This window comes from Chrysochloris asiatica, unplaced genomic scaffold (genome assembly GCF_000296735.1).
Source record: "Chrysochloris asiatica unplaced genomic scaffold, ChrAsi1.0 scaffold00100, whole genome shotgun sequence".
In the NCBI taxonomy this organism is placed as follows: Eukaryota; Metazoa; Chordata; class Mammalia; order Afrosoricida; family Chrysochloridae; genus Chrysochloris; species Chrysochloris asiatica.
In genome coordinates this window covers 3187864-3205541 of record NW_006408618.1, presented here as the reverse complement: position 1 = coordinate 3205541, position 17678 = coordinate 3187864, and positions in this window count along the sequence as shown.

Here is a 17678-nt window from a genome sequence, read left to right as displayed (position 1 = left end):
GCCTCCTTGCTCTGCTGGTCCTGCTCAGCTTCTCTCAATAGGCACTCAGTCCATTTCTGTAACCTTTCTTCTAAAATTCAGGATTCAGTATTGTCGTCTGTTTCATTCGATTTCCTGTATCTTTACATTGTAGAGGGTCTGTATAGCTTATCTGCCTAGTTTGCCATCTTGCCAGAAGTTTTCCAGAGATTTTTTTTCCCTTAAAGATGGGGAAGATTATTTCTCTCTTCTTGCTCACACTACATATTCATTGCACATAGATCAGGCATGTCTGCTCTATATCTTCTTTATTCTAGGACACAAAATACCAAAACTACTACCGTCTAGAACATAATGGGTCATCTTGGCAAGGAGAATATCTCTTCTGCTGACATTTCATTGGCAAAAAAACAAGTCACATAACCACATTTAACTTCAAAGGAGTGAGTAAACACAATCCTTTCATCTGCCAGGTGGAAACCCAGCACTGATGACTATGCCAGTCCTCCAGCTTCCATTTCTCTTCTTTGGGTAATGCAATCTCTGGTTTCAGCGCATGGTACTTACAATATTCTTTGCCAGCCCCCAAATTCAAATGCATTGATTCTGCTACGGTCTTCCTTATTCATTGTTTAACTTTCGCATGCATTGAGGTGATTGAAAATACCATGGCTTGGGTTAAGCACACCTTAGTCCTCAAATTGACATCTTAGCTCTTAAATGCATTAAAGTGGTCTTTTGCAGCAGATATGTCTAATACAATAAATTGCTTGATTTCTTGACTAATGTTTCCAGGAGAATTGATGGTTGATCTGATCAAAATGAAGTCTTTGACACCTTCAATCTTTTCTCCATCAGTCATGTTGTTATTTGTCCAGTTGTGGGGAATTTTCATTTTCTTTACATTGAGGTGCAATCCACATTAAAAGCTATAGACTTTGATCTTCATTAGTAAGTTTTTCAAGCTCTCTTTGCTTTCAGTGAGCAAGATTGTGTATCTGTATATCACAGGTTGTTAATGAGCTTTCTTCCAATCCTGATGCTATGTTTTTTCATATAACCCAGCTCTGCTGATTATTTGCTCAGCATACAGATTGAATAAGTATGGTGAAAAGCTTAAATCCTGCATACTTTTTCTGATTTTAAACCATTCAGTGTACCCTTGAATACTGACTTGGTCTATGTACAGGTTCCTCATAAGTACAATGAAGTGTTCTGGAATACCCGTTCTTCACAATGTTATCCATAATTTCTTATGATCCACACAGTCTAATGCCTTTGCATAGTCAGTAAAGCACAAGTAAACATCTTTCTGGTATTTTCTGCTTTCAGCAAAGACCAATCTGATGTCAGCACTTTGTTCCATGTCCTCTTCTGAATCTGGTTTGGGTTTCTGGCAGCTCCCTGTTGATGTACTACTACAAACATTTTTGAATGATTTCCAGCAAAATTTTAATTGCATATGTTGATAATGATATTGTTCAATGATTTCCACATTCCATTGGGTCACCCTTCTTTGGAATGGACACAAATATAGATCTCTTCCAATCAGTTGGCCAGATAGCTGTCTTCAAATTTCTTGACACAGATGAGTGAGTGTTGTGTCAGTTTGTTGAAAGATTTCAATTTGTAGTCTGTGAATTCCTGGATCCTTGTTTTTCACCAGTGCTTCCAGTGCAGCTTGGACTTCTTCCTTTAGTACCATCAGTTATACATCATATGGTACCTTTTGAAATGACTGTTGTTGTTGTTAAGTACCGTGGAGTTGGTTCCAACTCATAGCAACTCTGTACAGGGTTTCCAAGGCTGTAAAATTTTTATGGGAGCAGAAAGCCTCATTTTTCTCCCACGGAACCGCTGGTAGTTTCAAACTGCCGACCTTGAGGTTAGCAGCCCGATTCATACGTAACCACTATGCTACCAGAGTTTCCTTGAAATGACTGAGCATCTACCAATTCTTTTTAGTGCAGTGACTCTGCATTCCTTCCTTTCTTTCTTTCTTTCTTTTTTTAATGTTTCTGGCATCACTCAATTTTTTCCTTTAGTTCTTTCAGTTTCAAAAATGCCTAGTGTGCTTTTCCCTTTTGCTTTTCTAACTCCAGGTCTTTGTACATTTCATTATAATATTTGACTTTGTCTTATGGAGCTGCCATTTAAAATTTTCTGTTCAGCTCCTTTACTTCCTCCTTTCTTCCCATCTAAATGTTTTACAGGAGCTCTGGTAATGTAGTGGTTACAAGTCAGGCTGCCAACCTCAAGGTCAGCAGTTCGAAACTACCAGTGGTTCCGCGGGAGAAAGATGAGGTGTTCTGTTCCCATAAAGATTTGCAGCCTTGGAAACCCTGTACAGGGTCGCTATGAGACGGAACCGACTCCACAGTACTTAACAACAACTGTATTACAGACACCATGGTAGTAGAGAGGATTATTATTTGGGTGCTAACCACAAGGTCAGCAGTTTGAATCTACCAGCCACTCCACGGAAGAAAGATGAGGCTTTTTGGTCCTGTAAAGACTTACAGCCTCAGGAACCCTATACAGTGTCACTATGAGTCAGAACCAACTCAAAGGCACTCAACAACAATAATAACTATGTTACAGTAGAGTTCTGGTGTGGTACTGCAGGATTAGCACTGGATCTTAAAGTCAGTTTTAATCACAAGGTTGGTGGTTCAAACTCACCATCCCCTCCTTGGAAACCCTATACAGGGACACTGTGGGTTGGAACCGACTGCATGGCACTTAACAACAAATGCATTACTTATGTTAATTTATCAGTACTTATATTAGCCCTCTTGATAGCCTATGGTTATTATCATCATTCCAGTTTTACCGGATGACACCAAGAATTTCAGCAGCTCACCCAAAGTCACACTGCTAGTGAGAGACAGAACCAGGATTTGAAACCATGCCGTCTGTGCTTTCAGCCACTGTGCTATGCTGCCTCTTCTCATATATTATCACTGCACTGTTCATGTTTTCCAACTTGAATTTGGTTTTGCCAGTCATATGGTTATAAAATGGTAATATTTAAATATGCATTTCTCTGTTTGCTAGGGCAGCCTATAGATCTTTCCATAGGTGTAGCAGGCATTCAAGTGTCCCTTCTATGAGTTACCTATTATAAAAATTACCTTCAAAGTTGGCCTTAGCTTCTTCCAGAATATGAGAAAGTGATAAAGATGAGGAAGATATAAAAATATTAAGGAGCCAAAGACAGATTTTTAAATTCCTGGTCAGGAAAAGAGCAGTCCCTCCTATTTTTGTAAAACTGTGATTTGCTACCCAACCCACTAAAACATAGCTTCTGCTACTCTTTAAAGTAAAGCAGTTCTATGTAAATCAACCCTTTCTATTTATCTCTAGGTCTATAGAACTCTAGTTAGAACTATGAATATGATAAGCCTGGTGTTTGCAGTAACTATAGTATGCACTCAGAATCTATCCCTGAGGATCCTGAATTTGTAGTTGAAAATACCCACAATACATTTTACCTGGACTGGGTGTGAGGCAGCAGTAACAGCCAAACAATTCTTTAGGGGTTATTGAACTTAGTTTATAGCTTTCAATTAGAAATTAACATCTTTTCTGCCACGCATGAAATACGTTACAAAACATGATACTCCTTTGGTTCTTCTTGATGACAAGTCCAAAGTAAGTGAATATTGTCTTGGACAATATTCTGTAATCCACAGGGTTCACTGGCTAACTTCTGGAAGTAAATCACTGAGCCATTTTTCCTAGTCTATCTTAGTCTGGAAGTTCTGCTGAAACCTGTCTACCATGGATGATCCTACTGATATTTGAGATATCTGTGGCATAGCTTCCAGTATCACAGCTACATGAAAGCCACACAGTTTGACAAACTGATAGATGGTGGGATGTTATTGAATAACATGATTCAATATCCTAAAGATGATCATGCTCCATTAATTAATGAATTTATTACAATGCAAGTAACCTCAACATCAGAATTTTTGCAGTACTCAGTAAATTTATTATAAAGTTCATATGGATGAATGTTGTTGTTGTTGTCAGGTGCCATCAAGTCAGAACTGACTCATAGCAACCCCATGCACAGCAGAATGAAACAATGTTCGATCCTGGGCCAACCTCACTACCTCTGCCACACTTGAGTCCATCAATGATGCTACCTGGCCAATCCATCTCGTTAGGGGTCTTCCCCTTTTTCTCTGACCCTCCACCTTACCCAGCATGAAATCCTTCTCCAGCGACTGTTCCCTCCGGACAATGTGTCCAAAGTATGAGAGACAGAGCTTAGCTATCTTGGCCTCCAAGGAGCACTCTGGCTGCACTTCTTCCAAAACAGATCTATTGGTTCTTTTGGCAGCCCATGGCACTTTCAGTATTCTCCTCCAACACCACAACTCAAAGGCATCAATTCTTCTACAATCTTCCTTATTCACTGTCCAGCTTTCACATCCATATGAGGTTATTGAAAATACCATGGCTTGGGTCAGGCGCACCTTAGTCCTCAAGCTGACATCTCTGATCTTCAATACTTTAAAGAGTTCTTGTGCAGCAGATTTGCCCAATGCAATATGGATACCCCAAAATTTTAAAAGTAGAGGCAGCAAAGGGGAAGGTTAAGCCTACTAGATATTATTAAGACATGTTATAAAACTAAGAATTCTCACCATTGGACCAAATAAGATCATGATGGCTGTGGTGGCTCTGTGTGTGGAGTTGGTTCCGACCCATAGCGACCCTGTACAGGTTTCCAAGGCTGTAAATCTTTACGGGAGCAGAAAGCCTCATCTCTTTCTCCCGCGGAATAGCTGGTAGTTTCATACTGCTGACCTTGCAGTTCACAGCCCGATTTGTAACCACTACGCTACCAGAGCTCATGATAAATGGAAAAAAAATGATTGATGTTGTTAAAGACTTTGTTTTACTTGGATCCACCATCAACACTTATGGGAGCAGCAGTCAAGAAATCAAATGACACTGTCTTCACTTCTTCATCCTCGAAGGGCTACTTTCAGGGGACCAAACAGGTGAAAGTCTGGTAGAACAAGATCAGGACCATAGGGAGGATGCTTTAACATTTCAAAATGAAGTTTTTGCAGTGTGAACAGTATGGGCAGAGGTGTTGTGAATGTGCATTGTCATTCAAGATCAAAACCCCCTTGGATAGCAGTCCTCTGCATTTAATCCAAAGCTTAGGCTTCACCTCCTCAGTGAGCATCTCACTATAACGAGCCTTTCTCCTGATAGTGTTCCAATATTGGCCCTTGAGAGCCCCAGAAAATGGTAAACACCAATTTTCCAGCTGATGGTTGACTTTTGAACTTTTTCTTGATCAGCAATTGAGGATGTTTTCCATTGCATACTCTGCCATTTACTCTCAGGCTAATAATGATGAATCCATGTCTCTTCACCAGTAATGATTTATTTTAAGAAACTTATCTTCCTTTGAGTATCAGTCCAAATTTTACTTGAAGATGTCCATGTTCACACTTGAATTGCAATGACTTTGAACAGAAAGCACTGATATGACAGTCCTGCCAACATAAGTTTTAATATAACTGGAGTGTGGACAATTTTCACTCACCCTTGTATATAAGCTGGGCATTTGTAATCTGGGGACTGCCTATACCTAAGAATTTTGTGTTGGATGTTAATGTAAATGGTGTGTTTTTAATTTCAGATTCCAATTGTTCATTACTGGCATATAGAAAAATAATTAACTTTTGCGTACTAACTCTGTATCCTCCAGCCTTGTAATAATTACTTATTCCAGGAGTTTTCTGTCAACATGTTGGGACTTTCTACATACGTAATCATGTCATCTGAAAACAAAGACAGTTTCATTTCTTTGTTCTCTGTGTGTAGAACTTGTAGTTCCTTTTGTAGGTAGGACTTCCAGTGTGCTGGTGAATAGAAGTAGTGACAGAGGACATCTTTGTCTTGTTCCTGGTTTTATTGGGAAAGTAGCTAGTTTCTCAGTGGTAGTATGATGTGATCTGTCATTTTCTTGTAGATGGTCTTTATCAGGCTGAGGTTCCATGTCTTAGTCACCCAGTGTTTCCATAGCAGAAATAGCATAAGTGGGTAGCTTTAAAAAACAGAAATGTCACAGTTTAGGAAAGTGAAAGTCCAAATTCAGGGTGTGGCTCTAGTGGAAGATCCTCCTTGTTTATTTAACCTTCTGTTGTTGTTAAGTGCCATTGAGTTAGTTCAGACTCATAGCAACGCTGTATAGGGTTTCTGAGAAGTGGCTTAATGGGTTTGAACTATCGACTTGCGGTTAATAGTCCAGTACTTATGCTATAGCCCCAGACCGGGACTGCATTTCAGCTTCTAGGTACCAGTAGTCCTCGGCCTCCTGGGCTTGTAGGTGCATTCGTCTGTGTTGTGTATTTTCCTCTGTCCACTAATGTCTCTGGGCCTGTTCTGCTGAGAAGTGATTAGGCTTAGGTCCCACAAAACAGTGGTATGGTTTCATTAATAAAACAAGAAGAAAACCTGTATTTCCAAACAAGGTCATGTTTATAGCAGTTAGAATTTTGACACATATTTTGGGTGGACACAATTCAATCTATAACATTCTTCTGTATTCTTAGTTTACTGAAGGTTGTTTTTATTCTTTAATTATGAATGGGTGTTGGATTTTGTCCAGTGTTTTTTCTGCATCTATTGAGTAATGATATGATTTTTCTTTAGCCTGATATTATGAATTACATTAATTTTCAAATGTTGAAAAAAAAGATATCAAATGACATTGTATTAGACGAATCTGCTGCACAAGATCTCTATGAAGTGTTCAAGAGCAAAGACTTGAGGACTAAGGTGCAGCTGACCCAAGCCATGGTGTTTTCAATAGCCTCATATGCATGTGAAAGTTGGACAGTGAGTGAGGAAGGCCATAGAAGAAGTGATGCGTTTGAGTTATGGTGTTGGACGAGAATATAAAAAGTGCCATGGACTGCTAGAAGAACAAACATATCTGTATTGGAAGAAGTACAAGTAGAATGCTCCTTAGAAGCCAAGATGGCCAGACTTCATCTCTCATACTTTAGACATATTATCAGGAGGGATCAGTTCTAGAGATGGACACCATGCTTAGTAAAGTGGAGGGTCAACATGAAAGAGGAAGACCCCCAATGAGGTGATTAATACAGTGGTAACAACAGTGGGCTGAACCAAAGCAACAATTGTGAGAATGATGTAGTACCATGCAGTGTATCGTTCTGTAGTACATAGGGTCACTCTGAATCAAAATGGACTCAGTGTGACAACAACAACAGCAAAATTATATTTGCATTTACTCTTTGACTCAGCAATCCCACTATCTCCAGGAAACATACTTCCCACCCCCAAATCCCAGACCCACTGCATTCGAGTGGATTCCCACTTACAGCGATCCTGTGTAGGGTTTCTGAGACTATAAATCTTTACAGGAGCAGAAAACCTTATCTTTTTCTTGAGTAATGACTGGTAGGTTTGAACTGCTGATTTGAGGCTAGGTTAGCAGTCCAGTGCTTATCCTACAATGCTACCCAGATTCCTTATCTCAAGGAAACACATACAAAAAAACCCACCAAAAAACAAAGCAAAAAAAAGTCATGAGCAAGGTTATTCACGACAGGATTCTTTATGATAGCACAAGAATGGAAATAACCCAAAAGCCTCTTAGTAGGAGACTGATTGAATAAACTATGGGATATCCGTATAATGAGGAGTTATGCAGCTATAAAAAGAAATGAGGAAGATTTCAGTAAGCTCATGTGGTGTGCTCTTCAGGATATACAAACCGTGTTTATAGCACATTATCAGGAGGGACCAGTCCCTGGAGAAGAACATCATGCTTGGTGGCAACAGCAAAGGGCTCAAACGTAACAATTGGAAGGCTAGCACAGGACCGAGCAGTGTTTCCTTCTGTTGTGCATAGGGTCACTATGAGTCAGCACTGACTCAACTGTGCCTAACACTAAAAATTACTACAACTTTGATTAAGAAAGGGGTAGAACTATAATGTGTTAGTGTATATATTTGTATATGCTACGGTAAGGACAGGATGCTGGTTGGGAAAGAGTAAGTTCTTGACACATGGGATCAGGACATCTGAGTTTATGTACACTAAATTCTTTAATTTCCAAAGTTCCCTAAACCCTTTGAACATAGAGAAGTGGTATACCCCTCCCTAATAAGGGTCAGTGCTCTTCCCTTGCTTGAAAATGATATAGAAACCTCCCCACTGCAGAATGACAAGAGTTTCAGATTCAACTTCACCTTCCCTCCTTGCTGCTAGACCAACAAAATTAAGTCACAATATTACCTCCTGGAAATATGTTGAACTTATCATGGAGGAGAGGGAATATATCTTCAAAGCACTCAAAAGATTAGAGAGGATACAGAAGCCTGAATTCTGAGCAGTGTTGAGTTGCTCAGTAAGCAACATGAGCATGGGTTTACTTGTACTTACCAAATCTTTAGTGAGCAAGTTCTGATTGTTTTTACCACATCAAATACTCTGCCTCTAAATATAGTTTTTGTTTTTTGTTTTTTGAGTCCTGGTGTGGCGCTGTGGGTTAATGTGCCAGACTGCAAAGTCGCTTTGAACCGCAAGGTCAGGGTGGTTCAAGCTCACCAGCTGTTCCTCGGAAACTCTATACAGGGTCGCTATGGGTCAGAACCAACTTGACAGCACTCAACAACAGCAACAACAACAACAGATATAGTTGGCATCTGTCTCCCACCCAACCCTGTAGTAGCTTCCTACAGAATCAAAGCCTCTTACCAAGTTTACAGGGTCTGAGTACCTAGGAAGCAAAGTAAACATTGGCTTACTTGTGCTAATTTACTAAACTGTAATGAACAATTTCATTATGGGTTTATGTGGTGAAACCCATGTGACATTGTTTACTGAAGACGAGTAAATCACAAATAAGCCCATGCTTATCTTGCTTATTGGGCAATCTACCCTGACTCAGTCCTATCAGGTTGCTAGGAGTAAATTGACGTGGCGGCAGTGAGTTTTTTTGGTTTAAGAAGGTAGGGATGCTATGACACAATGGGGGCAAGGGGGCATATTCAAGTACTTGACACTCAGATTGATCCTTTTGGGTGCTTCTTGGTACTTGCTCAATTTTGATGGTAAAAGGGCAAGTGCAGCAAGCCCAGCCTGAAAAGAAAGTAGTTTAGTAGAGCAAATGTGCCATATGTTGACCACAGTAGCAAGCTAGCAGTCATCCCACCCACTGCTCTCCAGACTCACAGTCACTCTATAGGACCCATCTCTACACGAGATCTCTACAGCAGCAGCTAGCATCACTATATAGGGGTTTTGAGACTATAAATCTTTTTGGGAGCAGACAACCTCATCTTTCTCCTGAGGAGCAGCTGGTAGGTTAACAGCCCACAGTGCCACCAGGGCTCCTTTCCACTGCCATTGAGTCAATTCTGTGTGTCATAGTGACCTTGCATGGGCTTCCTGAGTCTGTAAATCTGTACAGGAGCAGAAAGCCTCATCTTTCTCTCTCAGAGCAGCTGGTGGGTTTGAATTGCTGACCTTATAGTTAGCAGTCTAATGATTATTCTACATTAGCCCGCCACCTGGGCTTCTTGGTGGTGATGGTGGTGTGCGGTTGAGTCAGTTCCAACTCATAGCACCCTGCATAAGGTTTTCAAGGCTGTAAATCTTTACAGGAGCAGAAAGCCTCATCTTTCTCCCGTGGAACAGCTGGTAGTTTTGAACTGCTGATCTTGAGGTTAGCAGCTCGATTTGTAACCATTCTGCTAGCAGAGCGCCTTGACCCGGGCTTCTTTGTTGTTGTTGTTAAGTACCATGGAGTCCGTTCCACTCATAGTGATCCTGCACAGGGTTTCCTAGGCTGCACATCTTTACAGGAGCAGAAAGCCTCATCTTTCTCCCACAGAATAGCTGGTAGTTTTGAACTGCTGACTTTGAGGGATAGCAACCTGATTCATAACCACTATGCTACCAGAGCTCCTTGGGCTTCTTAGAGCATGTAAATTACTATTCCTAACTGTCAAATTAAAAAATTTTGACTACCACAATTTACTTTAAAAATACAATTTAAATAATAATTACATTTAAAAAACTGGAATATATTCTAGTATTCCAGAAGTTCAGATTATGATGGTAATATTTTGCTTGGGTCATCACCCAAATATCCCTTTTAAAACTAGGCTATAAACCAGGCTGTTGCATTGTTGTTGTTCTTGCTAATGCTGTTGTGTTAGTTCCAACTCCTGGCAACCTTGTAAATGGTTTCAAAGGAGCACCTGGTATGTTTGAATCGCTGACCTTGTGGCTCAAACCGACCCACTGTACCACCAAAACAACAATGAAATATCATTCTCACACCAGCATTAATAGCAAAGTTCAAAAAAGCAGAAAAGAAGCAAATGTTGGCAAGGGTATGGAGAGACTGGAACCTCCCCCCTTACATTGCTGTTGGGACCCTAAAATGGTCCAACCACTATGGAAAATGGTGTGGGGCTTCCTCAGAAAGTTTGGGAGGTGGGAAGTACTGTATGACCTAGCAATCCCTCTACTTGGTATATATCCACAAAAAGTAAGAATTAGCACTGATTGATGTTCATCGCAGCACTAGTCACAATAGCAAAAGGATAGAAATAGCTTTAAATGCCCATCAATGCAAGAGAGGGAAAAAATGTAGGCACATACACACAATGGAATACTATGTGAGGTTGAAAAATGATGATGAATCTGTGAAATACCTCATAACATGGATGAACCAGGAGGATGTTATGTTGAGTGAAATAAGTAAATCACAAAAGGATAAATATTGAATGAGACCATTATTATAAAAAGTCAAGAAAAGGTTTTCAAATTAAGAGAAACATTTCTTGATGGTTACCAGAGGTGAGAGGAAGGGGAGAGTAATTCACTGGTTAAAGGGTAGACACATGTTAACTTGGGTGACTGGAGGGTAATGTACAAGAAGAAGGTTGGCAGAAGAATGATGAAGACAGGTGAAGACACAGGAAGGTATCCAAGGGCTTAAGGCGATAGAGGTAAATAGTAATATATACAACTTTCGAACAACAGTTTTCTGTGTGTAGCTACATGGACAGAGCCATGGGTTGAATGGGTATGGGAGAATGAGTGGACTATATATATAAATATTCTATAAGCATATAACATGTTGACAGAGGATACTTGTAGCTGGGTAACCACAAGGAGGAAGTGCAACAATTGTTGCATGGAGGGGATTGCAATCATTGAAATGAAACAAAGTGTAGGATTTGTTGAATGTAAAGCTTTCACTCAATTCACAATAAAAACAGCAGCAACAACAAAACTAGGCTCTTGGCTACCACTGCTCTGAAAAGGATCACAATAGGTCTTGGATAGGGTGGAAGAAAAATGTAGAACACAACTCAGAATCATAAAAAAAAGACCAGGCTCATTGGTCTGAAAGTGACTGATAGAATCCCCAAGACTGGCACTATAGGATAAGCACGGGACTGACCACCAGGTCAGTAGTTCAAACCCACCAGCTGCTCATTGGAAACCCTATACAGGGTTACTCTCAGTTGGAACTGACTCAAAGGCACTTAACAAGTAACAACATGACCCTTAGATACCCTTCAAGGTTGAAACCAAACTCATTGCCATGGCTCAACTTTCAGTAAAACAATTGTTAAGTGCTGTTGAGTCAGTTCCGACTTACAGTGACCCTGTGTAGATAAGGCATCTGAGGCTTTAAATCATCACAGGAGCAGAAAATCTCATCTATATCCTGTGGAGCAACTGGCTGTCTCAAACTATGGACCTTTTGGTTCTCAGTCTGGTGCTTATCATATGGAGCCAAACAGGGCTAAAAAAGATCTCACCATCTATTAAGTCTATTCTGACTCAGTGATTCTAGTTGTCGTTGTTAAGTGCTGTCCAGTCAGTTCTGACACATAGCAACCCTGTATAGGGTTTCCTAGGAGTGACTGGTAAGCTTGAACCACTAACCTTCTGGTTCAAACTGACTTTGCAGTCTAGCACATTAACCTACAACGCCATACCATACGGCAGAATTAAATTGCTCCCTTGGGTTTCTGAGACTTTATGGGACCAGAGAGCAGATAGCCCCATCTTTCTGTGGAAAAGTGGCTTGTGGGTTTGTATTATGAATCTTGTAGTTAGCAGTCCCATGCTTAACTCACTATGCCATCACAGTCCCTTCAGCGATACAATAGAGCAGCCTATAAAGTAAACAGTAACACCAGGGAGGTAGCACTTCTTAGAACCACCAGCAGGTCAGAAGTGCAGTGTTTGCCCACGGATAAAGCTCAGAAGGCAGAAAGGGATAGGAAAGAAGGAGGAATAGAAACAAAACACAAGGAGGAAGTGGGAAGAGTGTCCATACGTGGTGAGGATTACAATAAGTATCATGAATTAACATGTCTATGAATTGTGAGATGAAAAACCAATTTGCTCTTCTAACTTTCACCCAAATCATAATAAAAAGTTAAAAATAGTCTTTTAGCTCAAATGATCAGTTGTTGTTGTTGTTGTTAAGTCGGTTCCGACCCATAGCGACACTGAACAGGGTTTCCGAGGCTGTAAATCTTTACAGGAGCAGAAAGCCTCATCTTTCTCCCACGGAGCAGCTGGTAGTTTTGAACTGCTGACCTTGTGGTTCGCAGCCCAATTAGTAACCACTATGCTACCAGAGCTCCTTTAAAATAGTAACATTTCAAAGATTTCCTTGTGTTGTTGTTGATGCAAGGATAGCAACTTGTATAGGATTTTAGAGGCTGAAAATCTTTGGTGGTGGTGGTTGTGTGCCGTGTAGTTGGTTCCGACTCATAGCGACCCTGTACAGGGTTTCTGAGGCTGTTAATCTTTACGGGAGCAGAAAAACTCATCTATCTCCTACAAAACGGCCCTTTTGAGGTCAGTAGTCCAACATATGGAATAAACTTGACGCTTTTCTGATGGTTTATTTTAATGTCCCACTCTCAGCCACTGATCTTTTTAAGAAGTTGTGTGCTTTGTATCTTAAATTCCTGAAATCAAAGGAACTTTAGAAGTTCCTTTATCTCCTGATTTTGTGTGGTCTCACCAAATGTTACTTTGTGTGACAATAACTATGTTGTTGTTAAGAGCTGTTGAGTCAGTTCCGACTCACAGCGACCCTGTCTGTATAGGGTTTCAGAAGAGCAGCTGGTGGGTTTGAACTTCCGACCTTGTAGTTTGAAGGTCTGTGCTGATCTTATAGTCACACAATGACTGTAAACCACAGGAAAAAGATGTTCATCGACTAGAAAATTATGCAAGCCATCCGTTATGTAGAGTCTTTTGTAGTTTTCAGAACGCATTCTCATGTTTCCAGGAAAAATCTTCTGTTTAAAGGCATGGAGAAGCGATGCGTACACATTATTTTCTAAATTGTAAAATAGATATTTTTTACAAGCCATGTTACAGAAAGTTTAGAAAAATAAAGTAACTGCTCTACACTATCCAAACACAGTGATTAAAAATATTTGGATGAATTCCTCTCCATTTCCCCTTTCCTTGCGGCACGTTTGCAACTTTGAGGCGTTCAGAGCTGTGCTGCTGCGCAGGAGTGAGCCGTCGCCTTGGAAACGCAGAAGCCAGAGGCCTTGGAGCACAGCGTCTGGTGAGTAGCTGGGCCTAAGTGTGCTTGGCTTAGGGGGTGGGCATACATTCCTTGACAGGCCTCTGGAACATCCACTGGCAGACGAGGGGGCAGGGAGGTTAGGCAAATAACCTTTGTATAACATTTCTGCCTCAGCCCAGAGCTCAGTGTGCCCCATCCCTCTCCTGCGGGATGGATCCTAGAAGGTTCTCCAGGGATTCTAGCCTAAGGCCAAGTCCTGGTACTTTGAAGAGATCTGTATTCCCTCCGTGGGGCCTATCTCATCCTCATGGGTCTTTCAGTGGGGTGCTACCACGCCCCCATCCTCTTCCCTTTGTTTTAAAATTGAGAGCCCAGATTGCCTTTAGGGGACCTTGTTGTTGTTGTTGTTAAGTGCTGTCAAGTGGGCTCTGACCCATAACTACCTTGTGTAGGGTTTCCAAGGAGTAGCTGGTGAGCTTGAACTGCCAACCTTGCAGTTCAAATGGCTTTGCAGTCCGACGTATTAATCCACCGTGCTACGTGAGGACTCCAGATATGATTTATTTCTATTGACTGATTTTGTTTCTTTCATAAGCACTCACTTATTATTACGAAAAAAAATTATCTAAATGCCCAGTGTCCAAATGTTTAGGTCTTTAGATAACACCTTCCCTGTCTCTCTCCTTGAGATGGTGTCCTGGGTAGGGGACTGATGCAGTCAGTTAAGGAGATGCGTTTAGGTTTCATTTGTCTTCTCTGGGTTCTGGAGTAATGTTCCTTTCACACGGGTGCTCCTGCCCTGGTAGCAGTCTTGGCTGTGATAAACCTATGACTCTTATAATTTGTTCACACATCTCTTTTGGTTTTGCTTTGCTCAGGACTTAGTAGCACTCCTGTCCCTTCTGCTTTACAGGTTACTTAGCTGCACTGAACTCCTGCTGTGAGTTCTGCTGGTGACTCCCATTCAGCCCTCCCTTCAGAGCTTTCTTGAAGGAGCCCTGGTGGTGCAATGGTTAAGAGGTTAGCTGTAGTTACAAGGTTGGTGGTTCGAACCCACCCAGCGGTGCTGAAGGTGAAATAAGGATTGTTGTTGTTGCTAAGTGCTGTTGAGTCACTTGCTCCCATAAAGCGAGGTTGCTGTTGTATTATTAAAGTCTGTATAGGGTTTCTGAGGAGCAGCTGGTGGGTTTGAACCACTAGCTTTGTGGTTAGCAGTGCAGTGCTTATCCTACAGTGCCATACCAAGACACTCCCACAAGGATTGTTGTTGGTTGGTGCTGTTGAGTTGATCTGACTCATAGCAACCTTATGCACAACAGAATGAAACACTGCCAAGCCCTGTGCCATCCTCACAATCGTTGCTAAGCTTGAACCCATTGCGCTGTCGCTGCGCCAGTCCATCTCGTCAGGGTTCTTCCTCATTTTTGATTGTTGTACAGCCTAGGAAATCCTACGAAGCAGTTCTCTTCTGTCCTATAGGGTTGCTTTGAGATGGAATTGACACGGTGACACACAACAATAACAAACCTCTTACCAAATAAATAACACTCTCCAGACTTCTAGGTTTTATGTATGTCTTAGTTCAGAGACCCTAAAAATGTTTTTGCTTTCAGGACCCCATTACAAGCTTAGAAATTCCAAAGAACTTTCCTTAATATGTGTTATATCTACCAATATAATAGGTATTGTTAATGTGTACCGTTGAGTTAATTGTGCCTCATAAGAGACCCCAAAAGACAGAGTAGAACTGCCATCCACAGGGTTTCCTAGACTGTGATCTTTATGAGAGCTGATCCCAAGGTCTTTTCTCCTTCACAGTGGTTGGTGGGTTAGAACGTCTGATCATTCGGTTAGCAACCAGGCACTTAAGCATTGTTATTAGGGCCACCTACAGTAAGTCAGCGGTTCGAAACTACCAGCCGCTCCGCAGGAGAAAGATGAGGCTTTCTACTCCCGTAAAGATTTACACCCTCGGAAACCCTGTACAGGGTCGCTATGGGTCGGAACCGACTCGACGGCACTTAACAACAACAACAACAGTAAATATTAAATGTACAAATAAATTTAAAAAGGCTAGACTCTACACTGATATAGAGACCCTATTTGTGACAGTAAAATGACTTCATAGCTGTGACCTGTATGGAAACAGATCAGTAAACATTCCTTCTGCAGCCTGCCTGGGTGGTATCATACTGCCAACCTTTAGGGTTTTAGGAGCACAAAGCATTTGCATTCCTCATCCACGGCCATCAGTCAATTCAGGCTCATAGCAACCTTACACAGGGTTTCGGAGACTACATTTTTACGGGAGCAACCTCATCTTTCTCCCACGGAGCGGCTGGTGGGTTTCAGACCACTTACCTTGTGGTTAGTGGCCCAATGCTTATCCTACAGCACCTCCAGAGCTCCTTTGTACCACCCACAGCACATAGAAATACAATTGTTGTTGTTGAGTGCCGTCCAGTTGATTCCGACTAATAGCAACCCTTTATAGGGTTTTCGAGGTTTTTAATATCTTTGTTGTTGTTGTTGTTAAGTGCCGTCGAGTTGGTTCCGACCCATAGCAACCCTGTACAGGGTTTACGAGGCTGTAAATCTTTACGGCAGCAGAACGCCTCATCTGTCTCCCGCGGAGCCGCTGGTAGTTTCGAACTGCTGGCCTTAAGGTTCACAGCCACTACCCTCAGCCACTACCCTACCAGAAGTCCTTTACAGGAGCAGAAATCCTTAGATTTCTCCTGTGGAGTGGCTAGTAGACTCGAACGATGGAGCAGAAAGCCTCGTCCTTCACTCCAAGAGCTGCTGGTGGGCTCAGTCTGCTGATCAGCCTGCTGACCTTGTGGTTCATAGTCCAATACAATAGGTATTAGAAATTAAAACAGAGAAATTAGAAAAAAAAATTATTCACTTGTTTTTGTTAAGTGCTGTCTAGTCAGTTTCAATGCTGTATAGGGTTCTCAAGGTTTTTAACCTTTCTCAAGGAGCAGAAATCCTTCTGTGGACTGGCTAGTAGGCTCGAACCACAGAGTCCAGTGTTTATCCTATGGAGCCACTGCATTCCCAGTTATTTATCTAGGCATGATAAAAACCCATTTCATGTTAACATAGATAACATAAATCTCAAGAAAAAGGACATTTTCTAAAACTAAAAACAATTAGTGAGAAAGTGGCACTGTTTTCCATTTCTTCAAATCTCTTTAATTTCTGACTTAATAAGAGAAAGTCAAATTATCAGGTCTGTTTCTGCATTCTTTCAGTCTACTGCAATATGTTGTTTTGGTTGAGATATATGAAAAAAGTCCAACCTCACCCAGATATATAGTTGGTAAAGGGAGGAATCTTTAATATCTGTTTCAGATAATTGTATATATTTTTACACCAAAGTGTGACACGTGGTAGTTGTTGAAGACTAGTTGCAATGCAGAATCTGAACCCATGCTTATTTCAAGGAATTTTTCATACTATTACGTTAAAAGCTATTGATTTACCATGTTTGGAATGGCTCTTTTACTCATTTCTGATTTTGTAACATTGAGCATTAGTAGTTGGAAAATAGGGGTTCATTAAGTTATTCAGACCTCCCACATGTCAACATGTTTTGACAATATACTGTCAAAGACCACATTAATTAATATTATCCCTAATCTCAGAAATTATAGGGAAGCAGTCAAACTCACAATGGCCAATGCATGGCCAATATGTTCTATTAAAGTCTATCTTTTGCTTGAGAGCTTGAATATTGTAATTGGCAAGAAATACTGTTGGTTGTTTTTCTTGAAATGGCAGGCTCGCTTGATTAATTTTCAAGAAGATGTCTTCCAGACACCCAAGACTGAATAGCCAGTTTGTCAATTTTGCTATCAAGTAAAATGGTGTTCCATGAGTAGAGTAGCTAGTTAATATCACAACAATCTCATAATACCCTTCAGACAACTATTGTACTTCGATATGCAGGAGAAGTGGTTTATATGTATTTCTTGTGTGTTCACACAGTGTCCTAAAAAGATATGTTCTCAAGGATTGAGATTTAATTAAATGAACCATGTATACAGTGCCATCAAGAACATTCTTAACTGAAAATAGCATTTTTTTTTTTTTTTTACTGTA